The sequence below is a fragment of the Falco peregrinus genome, chromosome 14 (genome assembly GCF_023634155.1).
Source record: "Falco peregrinus isolate bFalPer1 chromosome 14, bFalPer1.pri, whole genome shotgun sequence".
Lineage (NCBI taxonomy): Eukaryota > Metazoa > Chordata > Aves > Falconiformes > Falconidae > Falco > Falco peregrinus.
The window spans coordinates 577,926-592,230 of NC_073734.1; the positions used below are offsets into that span (position 1 = coordinate 577,926).

Below are 14,305 nucleotides of genomic sequence, written 5' to 3' on the forward strand. Positions count from 1 at the left end.
CCTACCTTGTGCTCCTTCCTGCTCTGCGAGGACCCCGATCTCCCTTCAGAAGCACTATTGGAAGATGTGGCTGTTGCCATAAAGACTGCCCTCTTCCCCCGTTCTCTTGCAAGCTGCGCTGTTACCGGCTGTAGCGCACAGGGCTCTGGGCTGGCTGCTTGGCCGAGCCCTCTGGGCAGTCCTTCAGGTCTGACTTCCTTGAGCACAGCTCCTGTGTGCTCAGCAGAAACGGCAGTTATTTCCCCCCTCGCTGCAAGGCTCACCCTTGGCAGTTTCCCAGTGTGAGACCCAGTTGTGGCTGGTTTGGAGGCAGTTTTCTATTGTCTTTTGGCAAGTGCTATTACGGAAAGCATGTCTGCTCCCTTTGCTCCATCCAGAGTAGGATGCTGGGGCTTGGCAGGTTAAGTCTGATTACGTGAGGTCCTTGGAGAGGGAACCTCATTGCCAGAAGGGATTTGCTACCTAACTTGTTCTCAGGAACGGATTCAGCTCCAGGAATCGAGAATTAGCATGGGATTGAAACTCCTGAAAGTCAGATTTTGAGTGCTTTTTGATTGTGCAGTCAGAAGATGCCCAAACCATAGGTGATCACTCTTTGCTTGGAAACAGACCTGACGAGGTCCTGAACGCTTGTTCTTTTGCTCTTTAGAAAGGGATGCTGGAACTGGGACACCACGGGTGAGTGCAGGTCCCTCCTGCGGGAGGCTGGGGTCTGTTCATGTGTACGAGAGACCCGGTGGCAGTCCTGTGAATAAAACTAGGAGGCACGGGTCACTGTGCTCCTTGATCTGTATTTGTTTTTTTCAGCAAGAGGCAGAGCTGGCATTGATTGGCATCAACCATGAAATTAATGAACGTTGTGCAGCTTCAAGTGCTGATTTCAGTGGATGTTGGTGAGTTTGGGAGTTTGGAACATCTCTGAATTTAGGGATGGGCGGGCTGGTGTGGTGGCTTCAGGACACTCATGTTCGGTGGTGCAAATAGTCTTGCTCTTGGATGTGTCAGCCGGTGCACTGGTGACAAGCTGATACTTTCCTCCAAGATTCCGCCATCCACTGTGTAGAACTTGTGCTGCGTTTCTCAGTAGATGTCTGGGGCTCCTGTGGATTCGTGCCTCAAAATCCTGCACGCATAATGGTAGTGTGGAATAAGGTCTGAGGAAGATGTCCATATAGCCCATGGAAAGGCCAGTTCCAGCAAAGAGATACCAAAGCAGGGAACCTGTGGCTGAGAGGGCTAGTTACAATGAACCTGCTTCTGCATGGACAGCTCTGCCCGTCACATGACAGGTGGGGAAACTGAGGCACAGAGCCATCACTTGTTCAGGGTCCTTCACTGGGCCAGCAGCAACCTGGGGGTGTACCCTGCCTGCCCTGGTGCCCTGAGCCACCTCAGCAGCCGCCACCTGCTGACCACGTTGCTTTGGCTGCCTCCTGTGCACAGGGATGCTGTGCCGAGCGCAGGGGTGACGGGTTGATTTGAAACCCACCGTGCTGCTGAGACCAGCTTCTATCCGTCCCGGTGGTAACGAAAGCCGAACACTTTGCAGCTCTTTTTAACCAAGCCAGTTCCTCCTCTGCCTTTGTCCTTACAGGGGCTGTGTCATCGGACCGACTTTCCCTTTCCATGTACCTTCCCTCCATTCGGCGACGTCTCCTTTGGTGAGTGTGCCCTGGGCTTGGACCGCTGGTGGGGAGGTCTGTGCCTTACTGAAATGAAGCGCTTTGGGAGCGTCTGTCGCTTGTGTTCCTCCACAGCAGCCTTCAGGGTGTTAGAACCAGGGCTGCCGCTTGCTCAGGTGGTATTTTGCTGCCGTGAGATCAAACAGGACCAAAGGAATAGAAAGTCAGTATTTTCCTGGTGCCCTCAGAGCCTGCTCAGCCCCAACCTCCCAATCCTTGGCGGCAGAATGATGGTGAAAGCCCTTGTCCCAGAAGGGCCCAGGGGATGGGGCTGCAGGAGAAGGGAGCTGGAGCCACACGCTAGCCTGTGGCTGCTCAGGGTGAACGTTCCTGTTGCAAGGCGAGGACACCACTTACCCACTTGACCTTTAGTGTGAGCTGTTAATTTGTGCTGTGAGGGCTCCTCGTTATCACCTGCCCGGTAATAAGCCCAGGCAGTAGCTCGGCATTGGTTTGGGCAGTGATGTCTCCAGAGATGTGGGCTCCTTCTCCTTCCCCAGCCGAAGCACTGCTCCACTGACGGAGCCGGTGGCTGAGCACCCAGAGCATCTCCACTGAAATGCAGATTCTGATTCTCCATCTCGAGTCTCAGAGAAAAGGCTTTGTACTGAGATGGTCTAAAGTTTACATGTGAAATCAATTGGGGATTGATTGAAGGGCCATGATCATTCTGTGCCCAGGATGCCTCTGTGGTTTCATGCGGTTCGTGGACTTTCTAGGAAATCTCAATACTTTCCCTGAGCCACTTCCCCCTCTCCCTGCATCACCACTCGGCCACTTCTCTGCTTCCTTTTGAATAAATAGACCCACAAGAAACGCACCGGCAGAAATGCGGTTGTGTAATAGGAGATTCCTCCTACTTTAATCTGATTTCATTAACAAGGCCTTTTCAGCTGAAGGCAGCTATTGTATTTTTGCTTCTTGTCACTGTGCTGCTGGCTGTTGTCTGCATCTGGTGACTTCGGTCCCATTTGGGGCTGTGCAGTGGGTCAGTCGGTGCATGTCCTTTCTGTGCCCCACCCCCGCCTCCCTGCCGGAGTAATTGCTGGCGGTGGGCAATGGTCACTGCTGCTGGGCACAGAGGAACTATCTGCTGTGTCTGCGGGTGGTTTTCCTCCCTGTCTTTATTCAAATAGCACTTGGTAAGCAGGGCATGGGAGGTGTCTTCTGGCAGAGCTGGTGTCCGCTCCAGACCAAGCTGTGGGCTGGTGTCCTGCCTCTGCAGAACAGCCACCCCCTCACCCAGTGTGGTTGTACCACTGGTTTTCCGTTGTGGAAAGCAAGTGTCAGAGCTGAAGTGATGTCAGGCTTTGTGGGCAGTAATCAAAGGCAGTGTGGATGTGATGTCCCCGTTTGTTAGGTAAGGTGAGACACAGTTCCTGCTCATTTCTAAGGAAGCATCAGGTTTGCCTGCAGTGAGGTGGGCTGAGCTGTCATGTGCTCAGTCTGGTTGCCCAGAAACAGGAGATGCCTTAAGGGTCCTGCCTAGAGAAACTGCATTAGAGTGCAACGCATCATGTTGTAGTGCCCGGTCTCATCCTTTCTTTTCCTTACATGACAATGCCCTACTTTCATATATTGAAAACTGGGGGAATGTTCATGGAGTTAATGGGGGATTTTACAGACTGAATTTTCAGAATAAATGCTCTGTCTGGGTGCACACTGATCAGTGAGAAAGAGTTGGGGCTGGTTTGGGGGCAGGTGAGAGAGCTCCTCACAGGTAGAGACAGCTCTTCAGCACCAACGGCACTGCCCATTGCCAAGGAAGCAAGCTGTGCCATCCATGGAAAAAGCAACTTCAGTCACAACTCACTCCTCCCTGAGCTTCTCCATTACCTCTCATTCACACTGAAAAGAGATAAACAACAAGCACCGGTCTATCCTAACAGGAGAGTCACACCAGGAATCACGGGATAGCCGGGGACTTGACTGATATTTGTCTCACCTTCCCAGGCTTTCCTCGCACCCTGCCGTGTCGCCTGACTAACACCTCCTTGGTTCCCATGACTTTCAACCTTCGCATCCCTGGCGAAGGCTCAGGACAGCGCAGCGTCACCAGTTTTGCTCAGATATCAGACAACACTTGCCCGTCCTGGAGAAAGGGAGCCCAACATCACATCAAGCCAACTGAATTCACCATAATGCCCTGCAAGGGGACCATCCGCTCCCAAGGAGCCCTGGGTATCCAGGTATGGCACGAGCCCGGCCATACGTGCTTCAGCAGGTGGAGCTGAAGCTTCACTGGTGCGCAGGAGGGCTGTAGTGCTGCTGGCTTTGGGCATAACGCAAGTAAGAGATCGGTGTTCGTGTTAGGTTTTTGTGAGCTGGGGTACTCTGGGGCGGAGCACCGTTTTGTTTCCAAAGTTGTAAGCCAAGGATCATGTACCCTACGGTCAAGCACAGAAGCCACGCGTGTGTGTCTGAGCTGCTTAGAGCAATTTGATTTAAAGCGGGCCGAGGAAGGATGGGGACAGAAGGTGACTGTTAAAAGAAAGATGTCATTGCATAAAGCAGTTTGCTATTCTTCCCGGTCTTATCTTTCCTCTCGTGTGGAGCAGAATGGTTGCATCCACTGCAGCGAGGACTGGAAAAGCTCCAGCAGCCGTGAGCTGCACAGCTGCTGCTGGGCCACGTTTTGCCCTCGGCTTCCCACTGTAAAGCTGGACTCATTCTGTGAAAGTCAACAGATTTCCTCTGGATTTATGCTGTTGTAGTCGAGAGTAAAAATTGGTCCCAGTGGCAAGTAGAACATGAATTGTGCTTTAATTTAGCTCACATATGCCCTGGTATGCAAGGCGTACTTAATAAATCGGATATCGCCAGAAGAGTTTTGTTACTCGGAAAGACAGTGGTCTACACGTGGACCAGCAGGAGAACTAAGGCAAAATACCGCTCCCTTTCCTGAGCGTGGGTGAGAGCCAGAGGACACCACGCGTGGCTGATGGCTTCTGGCAGTGATTAAGTATCTGACGCTCTTCTCCTCTACCAGGTCACCCTGTGTTCCAGCACGGTGAGGCGATACGAGCTGGCGCTGGTGGTGGGCGTGGATGGTGTTGGCCAGGAGGTGTTGGCGTGCCTCTCACAGCCAGGTACCGGCGCTTTCCTTGCAGCTGGCCACCTTTCCCCGCGTACCCATGCCCAGCACGCTGCCTGGCGTGGGGTGTCCTGGCTTCAGCTCCAAATGAGAAATGTTGCTTAACGAGCTAGTTCTGCCCAGCTCGCTGTGAGCACAGCCGTGCTTTGAAAGCAGCCCATGTTGAGAGGCACCTGTGCTCAGTGCTCAGGGCCATGCCTCTGTCTTTTTTTTTTTTGGTTTATTTTATTTTTAAGGGAGCAGTGATTATATTCACTATTGGCCTGTTGTCTGGGACTTGAGGAGTAATGAATCTCCAAAGGACTGCCCCTGCTTCTCCCTGCAAGCGGTGGGCTTGTGCTGGGTTGGCCCAAAATGCAGCATTTGTTTGGAAGGCGGCGAGCAGCCTGCTGAAAGCTGGGGTCTGGCTCAGTTAATGAAGGCGTGTGCAAATGGGAAAGGGGCTTACGGCAGGAGTGGTGAGGGGAAACTAGTCCTTGGTGTGGCAGGTGAGCTCAGGTTTCTCTGGTTCTCTTGAGCATGAACGTTCCCAGACTTAAGCCAAAAGCTGCAGCCACGTTCAATGCCGTTGCGCCGCAGCGGGTGCCAGTTTAATGACGAGAGGGACGCAGTTCGCTGGTGCTGTTCCCTCTCCCCGGCAGAGTCACCCACTGGGTGCCTGGGCTGCAATTTTGTAAAACGAGTGGGAATGGGAAGAGTCAGTGTGTGGGCTGGTGTGTGGAGGACCCAGGCAGCTGCAGGAGCTGGGAGAGGCTGGTCACCCACTGCGAGAGGCAGGCGGTGCTGGTGCCCTCCATCGCGGGGGCAAGCGGCTGAGGTTTCAGGCAGGGCGAGAGCGGTACGGGAGAGGAGGGAGTTGCTTTTACTGAGATGCGGGAGTCTTGTTTTCCTTGAGCTTTGGGGAGCGCTGGTCCTCAGCGGGAAGGCTCCCGCAGAGCTCGTGCCTTGCTGGGACTGCGGGAGGGTCCTTGCCGGCCTCCTGGGGCAAGGGAGGGGCAAAGCTTGATGAGAGAGCACTGGGGCAGGGCACTGGGCAGCCTCTGCCACGGGAGTCTGGGGCTGCCCCTCCTTTACAAGAGGCTGTTGAGTAAGAAGAAGTTAGAGGTGATCGATTGCCGTAGAGGTAGGAAATGTCTATCTGGCAGAGACAAATGCGTTGTGTCTGTTTCATGCTGTTTGGGGAGTAAACAACTTCTACGTTCTCTCAGTGTCTCTAATTCCCTTTGGTCATCTCTTCACCCGGATGTGTCGTTCCTCCGCTGCACGTGCTCAGCCCTGTTCTGACATTTGGACGGTGCTTTCTGAAGTTCCCTTGCGAGTGGATGCTGACCCTTGTGAACGACAGCGATCTTCCAGGCTGCTATGGAGTCCTTCCTCAGGTTTGGCGTCGTGTTCGCCTCCTGCCCTCAAACGTCGTTATCGAGGGGTTTATTAGGAAAGAAACGGGGTTTGGATAAGACCTTGCTGTTTTATATTCAAACCTAAAGTTTTGGAGAGAACGGGAAGCTACCTGAATATGAACTTCAGGAGCGGTTTGAACTCTTCAGGAAGCAGTTTCGGTTCTAGTCTTTGGGGTGCTTTCATGCAGGAGAACTTGGAGGGTTGTGAAAAGCTGCTGCAAGGAGGCCGCCAGCACCGGAGTGGGCGTTTGTGAGTGCAGCAGCTTTTGGACCCTGTGAGGATGCTAATTAGGCCCATATAAATCTTGCTCCTTGTGTTGCGCCTTTCTGCTTTCTCCTAGGGATTTTTAAAAATGTGGGTGAATTGCCATTGTGGTAGATGTTAAGGAGCTTGGAGTTTCCTCAGAGGTCACTCTGAAGTTGTCTTTGATTCTGTCCCTTATAGGAGCACAAGGAGGATGCTGCTGTGTGGTACTGCAGCCCTGTGCCGTGTGGGATTATCCAGCCTCACAGCTCGGTGGAGATCCCGTTGACGCTGGAAGCCCAGGCGATAGGAAGGCAGGACACTGTGGCTAGTGTCTCAGTGTTTGGGAATGAAAGATCCCCGCTGGTGAGTGCTAGGCAAGATGCGTGCCTTTGTGTGACTCATCTTGGTGGGCATAAAGTGTACAGGGGTTCTGCCAGGGAAAAGGAGAACGTGACAATACGTGGCTGGTGCGGACACGGAAAGAAGGGATTCATGGCATAAGTAGCAGCTAATGCCTAGAGAAGGGTGGTGTCCTCTTAGGTGGAAATCTAAGTGTCTGAGATGGTGTTTAATTACGGACGTGTGAGGCGGGATAACAAGCCCAGTCTGAAACCCAGAGCAATTCCTGGGTCTCTCGCTCTCCTGCGTTACGAGATGAGCAGCAACCGCTGCTTCATTAGAACTCTTGTTCGGGAGCGCACGGGGACATCGCTGAATACCACTAAAGCAAGAGCGGTGTAAGAGACCGTGCTGAAATGATGATTTCTGTAAAGCTGGATTTAAGCTTTCCTGAAAGTCAGGTCCATCCTGCCTGAGAAATATCCATCATATCTCTTTGCCAAAAGCCCCAGCCAAAGACGCATGAGACTCCACACTGCTTGCATCTGGAGCACAAGCTTTTTTTTCTTTTCTTTTTTTTTCCCTACCAAGCTTGAAAAGGGGTGAGGCAAAGCATTCCTGGACTAAAGGCTCCTACAGGACATTTGCATTCAGGCATGTACAGCAGCAACAACAAAGTGTAGGCAAGAGAACGTTGTATCTGGTGTCCTGGCTTCCACTGGCTGAAATCGAGAACAAATTTAGTTAATTAAACTTTAATTTAAAAGGATACTAACTTTTGAAGCAGCTGTTTTAAAATGTCTTGTCCTCTCCCTGAGCACGGAAGGGGATATCAGAGGATTCCCGAGAACGTGAAGCTTTCTGTAACAGAAAGGAAGGCTGACATTTTGAAAACAATTGCAGGGATATAAACTTTTTATAAACCAAATTGAAACGATGATGCCAAATCCCCTGGATGCCACTGATCATCTCAACCCTGGCTGCTGGGGGTGTGCATGTAAACCAGTCAACAGCAAGGCCAGGCAATGCAGGCTTTGCAGGGAAGTCTCAAGTTTGACAAAACAGTTGCTTGCAAACAGAAGGCATGCTTCCCCGAAAGAGGAGGGTTTCTCCCCACTGGAATAACCAGTTGTTTAAATGTCAGCTGGATTTTGAACTACAGGTACCTTGAAAAGCTTTTACGCTTGGGCTAACAATTTATAAATTGAAAGTTGACCTTACCTTAATCTTTTCTGTTTGGACGTGAGCGTGTCAATGTTTTGCCCAAAGGGCGAGCATTTCAGCTGGAGAAGCGTAGCTGTGCCTAAAGAAAGGACTAGATGCGTTGCATTTTCTATAGGTCTGTCTTCTGGTTGCAGTGCAGTTCCAGTAGTTCCCTGGTAGCTGACGCACCCAAAGCTTTCTGGGCTGGCAGAAGAGCTGGCTGTCTTGTTACGTGTCCTGCGCTGGTGGCAGATCCTACCCGTACGGCTGCAAGTCTGACCTTGGGAATCGCTGCAGTGTGTTCCAGTAGAACTTCAAAGCTCGTTCTTGCCTTAGGCTGGGGTGCCCAGTGTCGATGCCTGGTCTTTACCACTGTTTCAGGCGGAACGTGGTACAGATCGTTCATCCAGGTTGTGCAGAGTCCCTCCACAGCTCTGTTGTCGGGTATTTGGTTTGCAGGTGACCGTGTGCCAGCTCCAGTCTGGCGTGTGTCATCTGCATGAAGGAGCTGGTAAATCCCAGCGCTGGCGTTACTGGTGCAAGGCAGCCTCGTGTGCCGCGGGCAGGGGGTTTGGCAGCTGGCTGCTGTCGGAATAAGCGGGCACTGGAGCACAGCTGTCCGCCAGGGTCAGATGCTCGTCGTTCCTAAGTGATCAAATGTGACATGACCTACCTATTGACAAAGCTAGCGGTGCTGGGGGGGGGCGGCGGCTGTGTCTGTAGCTGTGGCAATATTGCCGATGGCAGAGCTGCCATCGCTTCTTGCTGCCTTTCCCTGTGCCATGTTGCCTGTAACGCTGTTGAATGGCATTTTCCTTGTCCCTTTTAGAACCCTGTAGATGAAGGGGTAGCGTTTCTGAAGCCCTCTCCTTGGTGGTGAGGATGCGTGGTGTTAGTACACAGGCTGACAGAAGGCAGCTCTCCTGGGCATCCTCCAGATGTTGTTCCGCTCATCCCCAAAGGGCTCTGCCCTGCCTTTGCTGCTGCTGTCCCGCTGTCACCGGGAAGCTGAGCTGGCTGGCGAGGCGCAGCTCTTCCCTGCAGCTCCTCCTTCCCGGGAGCTTTGGGCAGCATCGCCCAGACATGCATCATCGTGCATGGCTTCAGTTCCTTATTTTGGAGGCCCCAGCCTTGGTAGGTGAGGTTTTTGGCTCTTAGTTGCACGCAGCAGTGCCCTGCCAAGGGATGAGCATTTCTGGATGCTGCTGCTTCTGGCTGAGTTGGGCTGGTGATTCTGACAGCGGTCAATACCACTTCCTTGAGCCAGACATCATTAAAGGTTTTACATCGTGGAAGCTGGTTTCTTTTTCGGTTAAATCGTACTCTGTGCCCTCCAGTGAATCATACGGCGTCTGGTCAGTGTTGGGAGTTCTATGCATTCAGATCCTGTTGAAGTGTTGAGGTGTTTGGAACCAGTGAAATCCACCGCAAGAGTGGACAAATTCTCGTTGTTTTTAATGATGTGGGAAGGTGGTTTAGCAAAGGGATCTGTGTTCCTCCTCCAGTAGTCTGTGCCAGTTCTGCAAGGAGAAAGCTTTTGGTTCTGACTGTCAAGAGAAAAAACACCACTTGAATGATGTAATGAATAATTAATGCCTGTTATTCATGCCATACCAGGAATACACATAAGCACACATCAGAGGCCATAACTTGCACGATCTCTGCTCTGAAGAGCCTGCTTCGCTTCTGGCTTGTGCTGGTTTTCAGAGGTGCATTTTTGGGAATGTCAGAGAAGTAACTGTCCAAGTGTCGCTGTGCAGCAGCAGCGGTCAGGGAGGTTTGGGGCAAGGCTGAGCGGCAGAAGGAGCGGGAGCAGGCACAAGGCAGAGAAAGGAGAGCTAACTGTGGAGGAGGTCTGGAAAGGAGAGCGTGGGACCCAGGGTTTCTCTGTCCCCTGAGAACGGGAGCTTGTGGCTTTCAGATGGGGTCACTCCCGAGCCTGCACTTGCCCCAGGCCTTCTGTTTCAGCCTGGCAACACTGAAAACTTCCAACAGCCGTACTTATCGCCCAGTCGAGGAGGACACTTAGAGCTGTCTCATATTTTTTAACTTCCCCTGCTTTTCTTTTTTCTTTCCTACCTGCTTCCTGGAGCAGAATGTGTCTTTAGTGAGCATTGGAGAAGAACGGGTTGTCTACGTGCATCTGAGTGAGATAAATTCCAGCAGTATTGAAGTCCTACAAGATGCGTCCAAAACTCTCCACCTCTCCAATCAGGCTGTCATCCCTGCTTCCTTCTGTGTAGAGATGGTAAGTATCTGTGGGGCTATTTCCCAATGAAAATTGACTGGTCTGTAGCAGCCTGTGGCCTGATTTTTACATGCAACGTTCCCATATTGCTGTCTCGGAGAGAAAGCAAGATATTCCGTCCCAACGCAGCGAGAGGAGCCTGGCTTGGGGGCAGTGTTAGCTGGGGCACCCCTCAGTAAAACAGACAGCTTGCATAGATGTTTGTGCAGAAATGAGTCTGGATCATCTTTACAAGTTTTCCCTCTGTTTTCTGGGTGGTATTTAACGGAGAGTCGTGTCTTTGGAGCTCTGAGATCAAGAGGCCCCTGTGGCCCTTTGCTCCTGGAAGGGCATGGATTTCCCGACGCTTTCCCCATTAGGTCTGCGTTTGCTTTGTGTCAGACTGCTGTTTGTGACAGAGTCTGGGGTGTGAAGTTTGTCCTCAGCCTGCCTGTGGTGAGGTGAGTTTCACACCTGCTGGGGGCCCAACCAGCTGTGGTGTTGCACAAACATGTAACGGTAAGGGTTGTGTAGCTACAGAGCGTGTGGGCTCCGTCGCGTTGCAGAGCATCTCCGGGGGCCAGCCGCAGGGAAAGGCCGTTGAACTGATGGAGGCTGCAGCTGACAAGCTGCGTGTCAGGAGGAGGTTGGGTCGCTGCCCTGGCAGGGGGGGGCAGGGCTGGTGCAGCCAGGGAGGGCTCCCGTGCAGACGCTGGGTGGGATGTGCCGCTCACTGGAGGTGGGATCTGTGAGGGGCTTAAAAACAGGGTTGGGGGGAGGTTTGTTCTGCTCCACGCTAGGTGGGCTGGATTTGTGGAGCTGGTTCACCCAGGCCTGGCTCTGTGGGCTTGGTTGGGTCTGCGGGTAAAGCATCAGGCAGCGTGCGAGAGGCCAGGCTCAGCCTCCTGGGCCAAGGGGGAGGGGGGCGAATTTCCTCCTTGCTGCTTTTCCAGCTGTTTGGGGGACAACAGTAACCTCCAAGTGGGGGAGGGATTCCCAGGGCAGCTTTCTTTGAATCCACCATGAAAACCCGCTTTCCATCTGTGGCGAGAGCAAGCCACCAGGGATGGCTGGTACTGGTGTTGAAATGATGGGTTTGCATGCCTGTCGCAGGCAGTGACCCGCAGAGCTGTTCGGGTCCTGCTGCCCCGGTGCAATGCCTCCCTCCTCCCCGGGCAGCTCGCGGTGTAGCCGGGGGGCTTGCAGGGTACATCTGCCCCTCCGTTGCCTCAGGGCCCTAACCCATGGGACTGGGCAATAAAGCCTGTCGTGCTTCACCGCCATCTCTGCCAGTCCTGGGGCTGATCAGTCACTAGAGCAGTAACACGAGGCGGCTCAGGGACGGTTTCTTTGCCTGCAATAAAGACGGGCTCTGCTTGAGCAGTGGCTTGGACCAGATGATCTCCAGAGGTCTCGCCAGCCCCAGCCGCTCTGTGACTCTGTGTGTGTGATGATCCCCCCTGCTGACTCCACGGGGCCGAGTTCCCCCATGGTGAGCATCTCTGCTTTTCAGGGCAGCTGCTGCTCTCATGGAGACGTGCCAGGAGGCAGGTCCTGGGAACCTGCTCCATCAGCCGCTTCACCAAAGGCTCTTCAGACAGACTCCGGGCACGGTGCTGCTGAGGCTGCCTGATGGGAGCAGCGCGGGCGTGGGCGAGATGTGCCCGAGCTGCGCCCTGGCCCTCAGCAGCTGCCTGCTCTGCCGCTCTTTTGCTGCCCCAGTTGAAGTTTTGCCCTTGGCTGCCTTACGCTGCCTGGCAGCTCCTTGACGGGAAGCAGAGGGGACTGAATAATTGTGGAGATAAAGCCTGAGATGCAGTCGGGCGTCAGGGTGACGCGCACGTGTCCACCTGAGAGCGGAGCAGGCTGGGCTGTGCCTTAGCCCAGCTGATGGGTGACACGGGCATCCTTCATTCCCCCGTGTCCCTGAACCCAAGCCTTGTGTCCTGTAAAGCGCCAAAGCCGCTGCTCTGATTCCTGCTTGGAGGTTGCTGCAGGGTGGTGAGCCGTCATTTCCCTGTCTCCCATTTGTTGGCCAGTCTGCAAACGGTGGCTGTGAGGCTCAGAGATCATGGTCTCCAATTGAAAGGGCGAGTTATCGACTGAAATTTTCACAGGAGCGTTGCATCGGGAATGTTATGCAGACTGACGGACAGCTTGACAAACTGAATGAGGTTAATTGAAGGGGCGGCAACAGGGCAAACGAAAGGCTGGTGTCTTGTTTGAAACAGAAAAGGAAAATGCTGTAATGCAGGTGGCCGTGCTGCCACCCCGGTGGTACTCTTAACCCTCGAGTGATAATTGCTCTTCCTGTTAAGGCAAGCTTGCTGCTGGCTTTGTGGGAGACAAGATCATTACCTGAGCAAGCCAGCATGATTTGTGGTGAACTTCACTTTGGGAAAGTGACTTCAGGAATTCCTTGCAGTCCCCCTCAGGCACCAGCTTCCCTGTACCCCTCTCCTCTCTGCTGGGTGAGTTGTGTCTGTTCTATTCTCAGTTGCAGGGAGCAGCAGGGAGGGAGTATCTCTGCCACCAGAAGAAAATAAGTAAAAACCCGCCAAATCTGTGTGTTGAGACGGGGCTTTTTGGGTTGGAAGAGGGGTGTAGGGACTGCATACCTGCGTCCTCGGTTGGCTTATCCCTGCTTGCCAGGGTGTCTGCAGATCTGCGACCCTTGGGACCAGTGTGTCGTCCTGTGCTCACACTGTCAAATCCTGTGTCTGTCGGGTGTGCTTTTCCCTGTCAGATTGCTTTCCCAGCTGCCAGGCAGCCCAGCGTGTTAGGGAATCCTCTGGATCCAGCAAGGGGAGGATTTGTGTCTGTCTTGGGTAAAAAAAGACTGGAGGAATGAGTCAACATGAAGGAGCTGTTGCAGCTTAGCTGGGGGCTGATGTAACCTGCTGACAAAAGTGGCTGTTTCTCCTCCTTGCTCCATTGTCATCTTCTTTTCCTGCCTCCCTAAGTGCCTGATTTTTGCCGTATTGACAAGTGCCAAAGGCTTGTTATGGACTGATGGAAGTGTTTGCTCTCCCTGCAGAAAGGAAAAAGCATCATTCTTAGGTCATTTCCTACTTGTTCTTTGTCATGCTGTCTTCTCGGAGATGTTTTATGTGGCTGCTAAGGCTGACATCTCTTGGCACCACAGAAGGCAGCTGCATGTCACGTCTCTGTGATCAGGAAAGAAGAGACAGGCCTAGGGTGTAAGTTTTCTTAATCAGTGGCAGCTTTTTTCTGCCTGCATAACCCCCGTGCTGGGTCTGTTATGTGCTGCCACAGGGCGCAAATGGTTTCCCAGCGCCTTGTAACGAGGGAGGAGGCAGAAGACCTTCCTTGGGATTTCCTCTTCGCATGACAGTCGTAATGCGGGGTCCTGTCTCCTTCAGCCTGGTCCCTGACCTCCCTGATCCAGAGCCCTGTGCTCCAGGTGAAGCTCGCTGCTGCCTGGTTTCCAGCAGCGGTCGTACAGCCAGCTGCATCGTCTTCAGGAGGGTGCCTGGTGGCTCAGTGCAGATCCCCTTCGGCGTTCCCAGGGATGCGCTGCTGTCACATTCAACTGGAGCTGACCTTGCAGAAGAGACCAAGTTTTGTTTGTTTTTTAAAAAAAGAAAAAAAGCTGTAACTATTTGTCTTGTCACTGGGATTCACTGCAGATAACTGATTTTTCAGGCAATGTATAAAGGCTCTTGGTCAGGTGTGGTGTAAGCAAGGGCAGAACACGCAGTTCCCATTCCCATACTGGCTTCTCCCCTCTAGCACACAATTTTTTTCATTTACTAATTTAATTGTTTATTACCTCAAGCCTTTGGCGACACTGCCTTTATTAACAAAACGGCCATATGGAGAGACAGCAAAACACGGAGGAGATAAACTTAAAAACAGTGCCGATGAGGGGATGCTGCTTTAGTGATTCTGTTCCTTGTTCTGGCTGACGGGCAATTCTGTTGCTCTCTGAGCAAACCGTGCAGGCTGGGGGCAGTGAAGGCTTTGAAGAGCATGTCAGCATTGACTGCAGTTCTCCCCAGCTGCTCTCACTGAAGTCGGAGCAGACTTGAATTGGCAAGAGGGTGGTTTTTAAATCTACTGCAAATTACCACCCCCACCCCCCACCCCCGC

The 14,305-nt window shown here is 52.9% G+C and overlaps 1 pseudogene; it reads left to right on the forward strand.

Moving 5' to 3' along the window:
* The window catches only part of LOC129785679 (hydrocephalus-inducing protein homolog), a 67,717-nt pseudogene extending 56,334 nt beyond the window's left edge, over window positions 1-11,383 (forward strand).
* The last annotated feature ends 2,922 nt before the right edge of the window (window positions 11,384-14,305 follow it).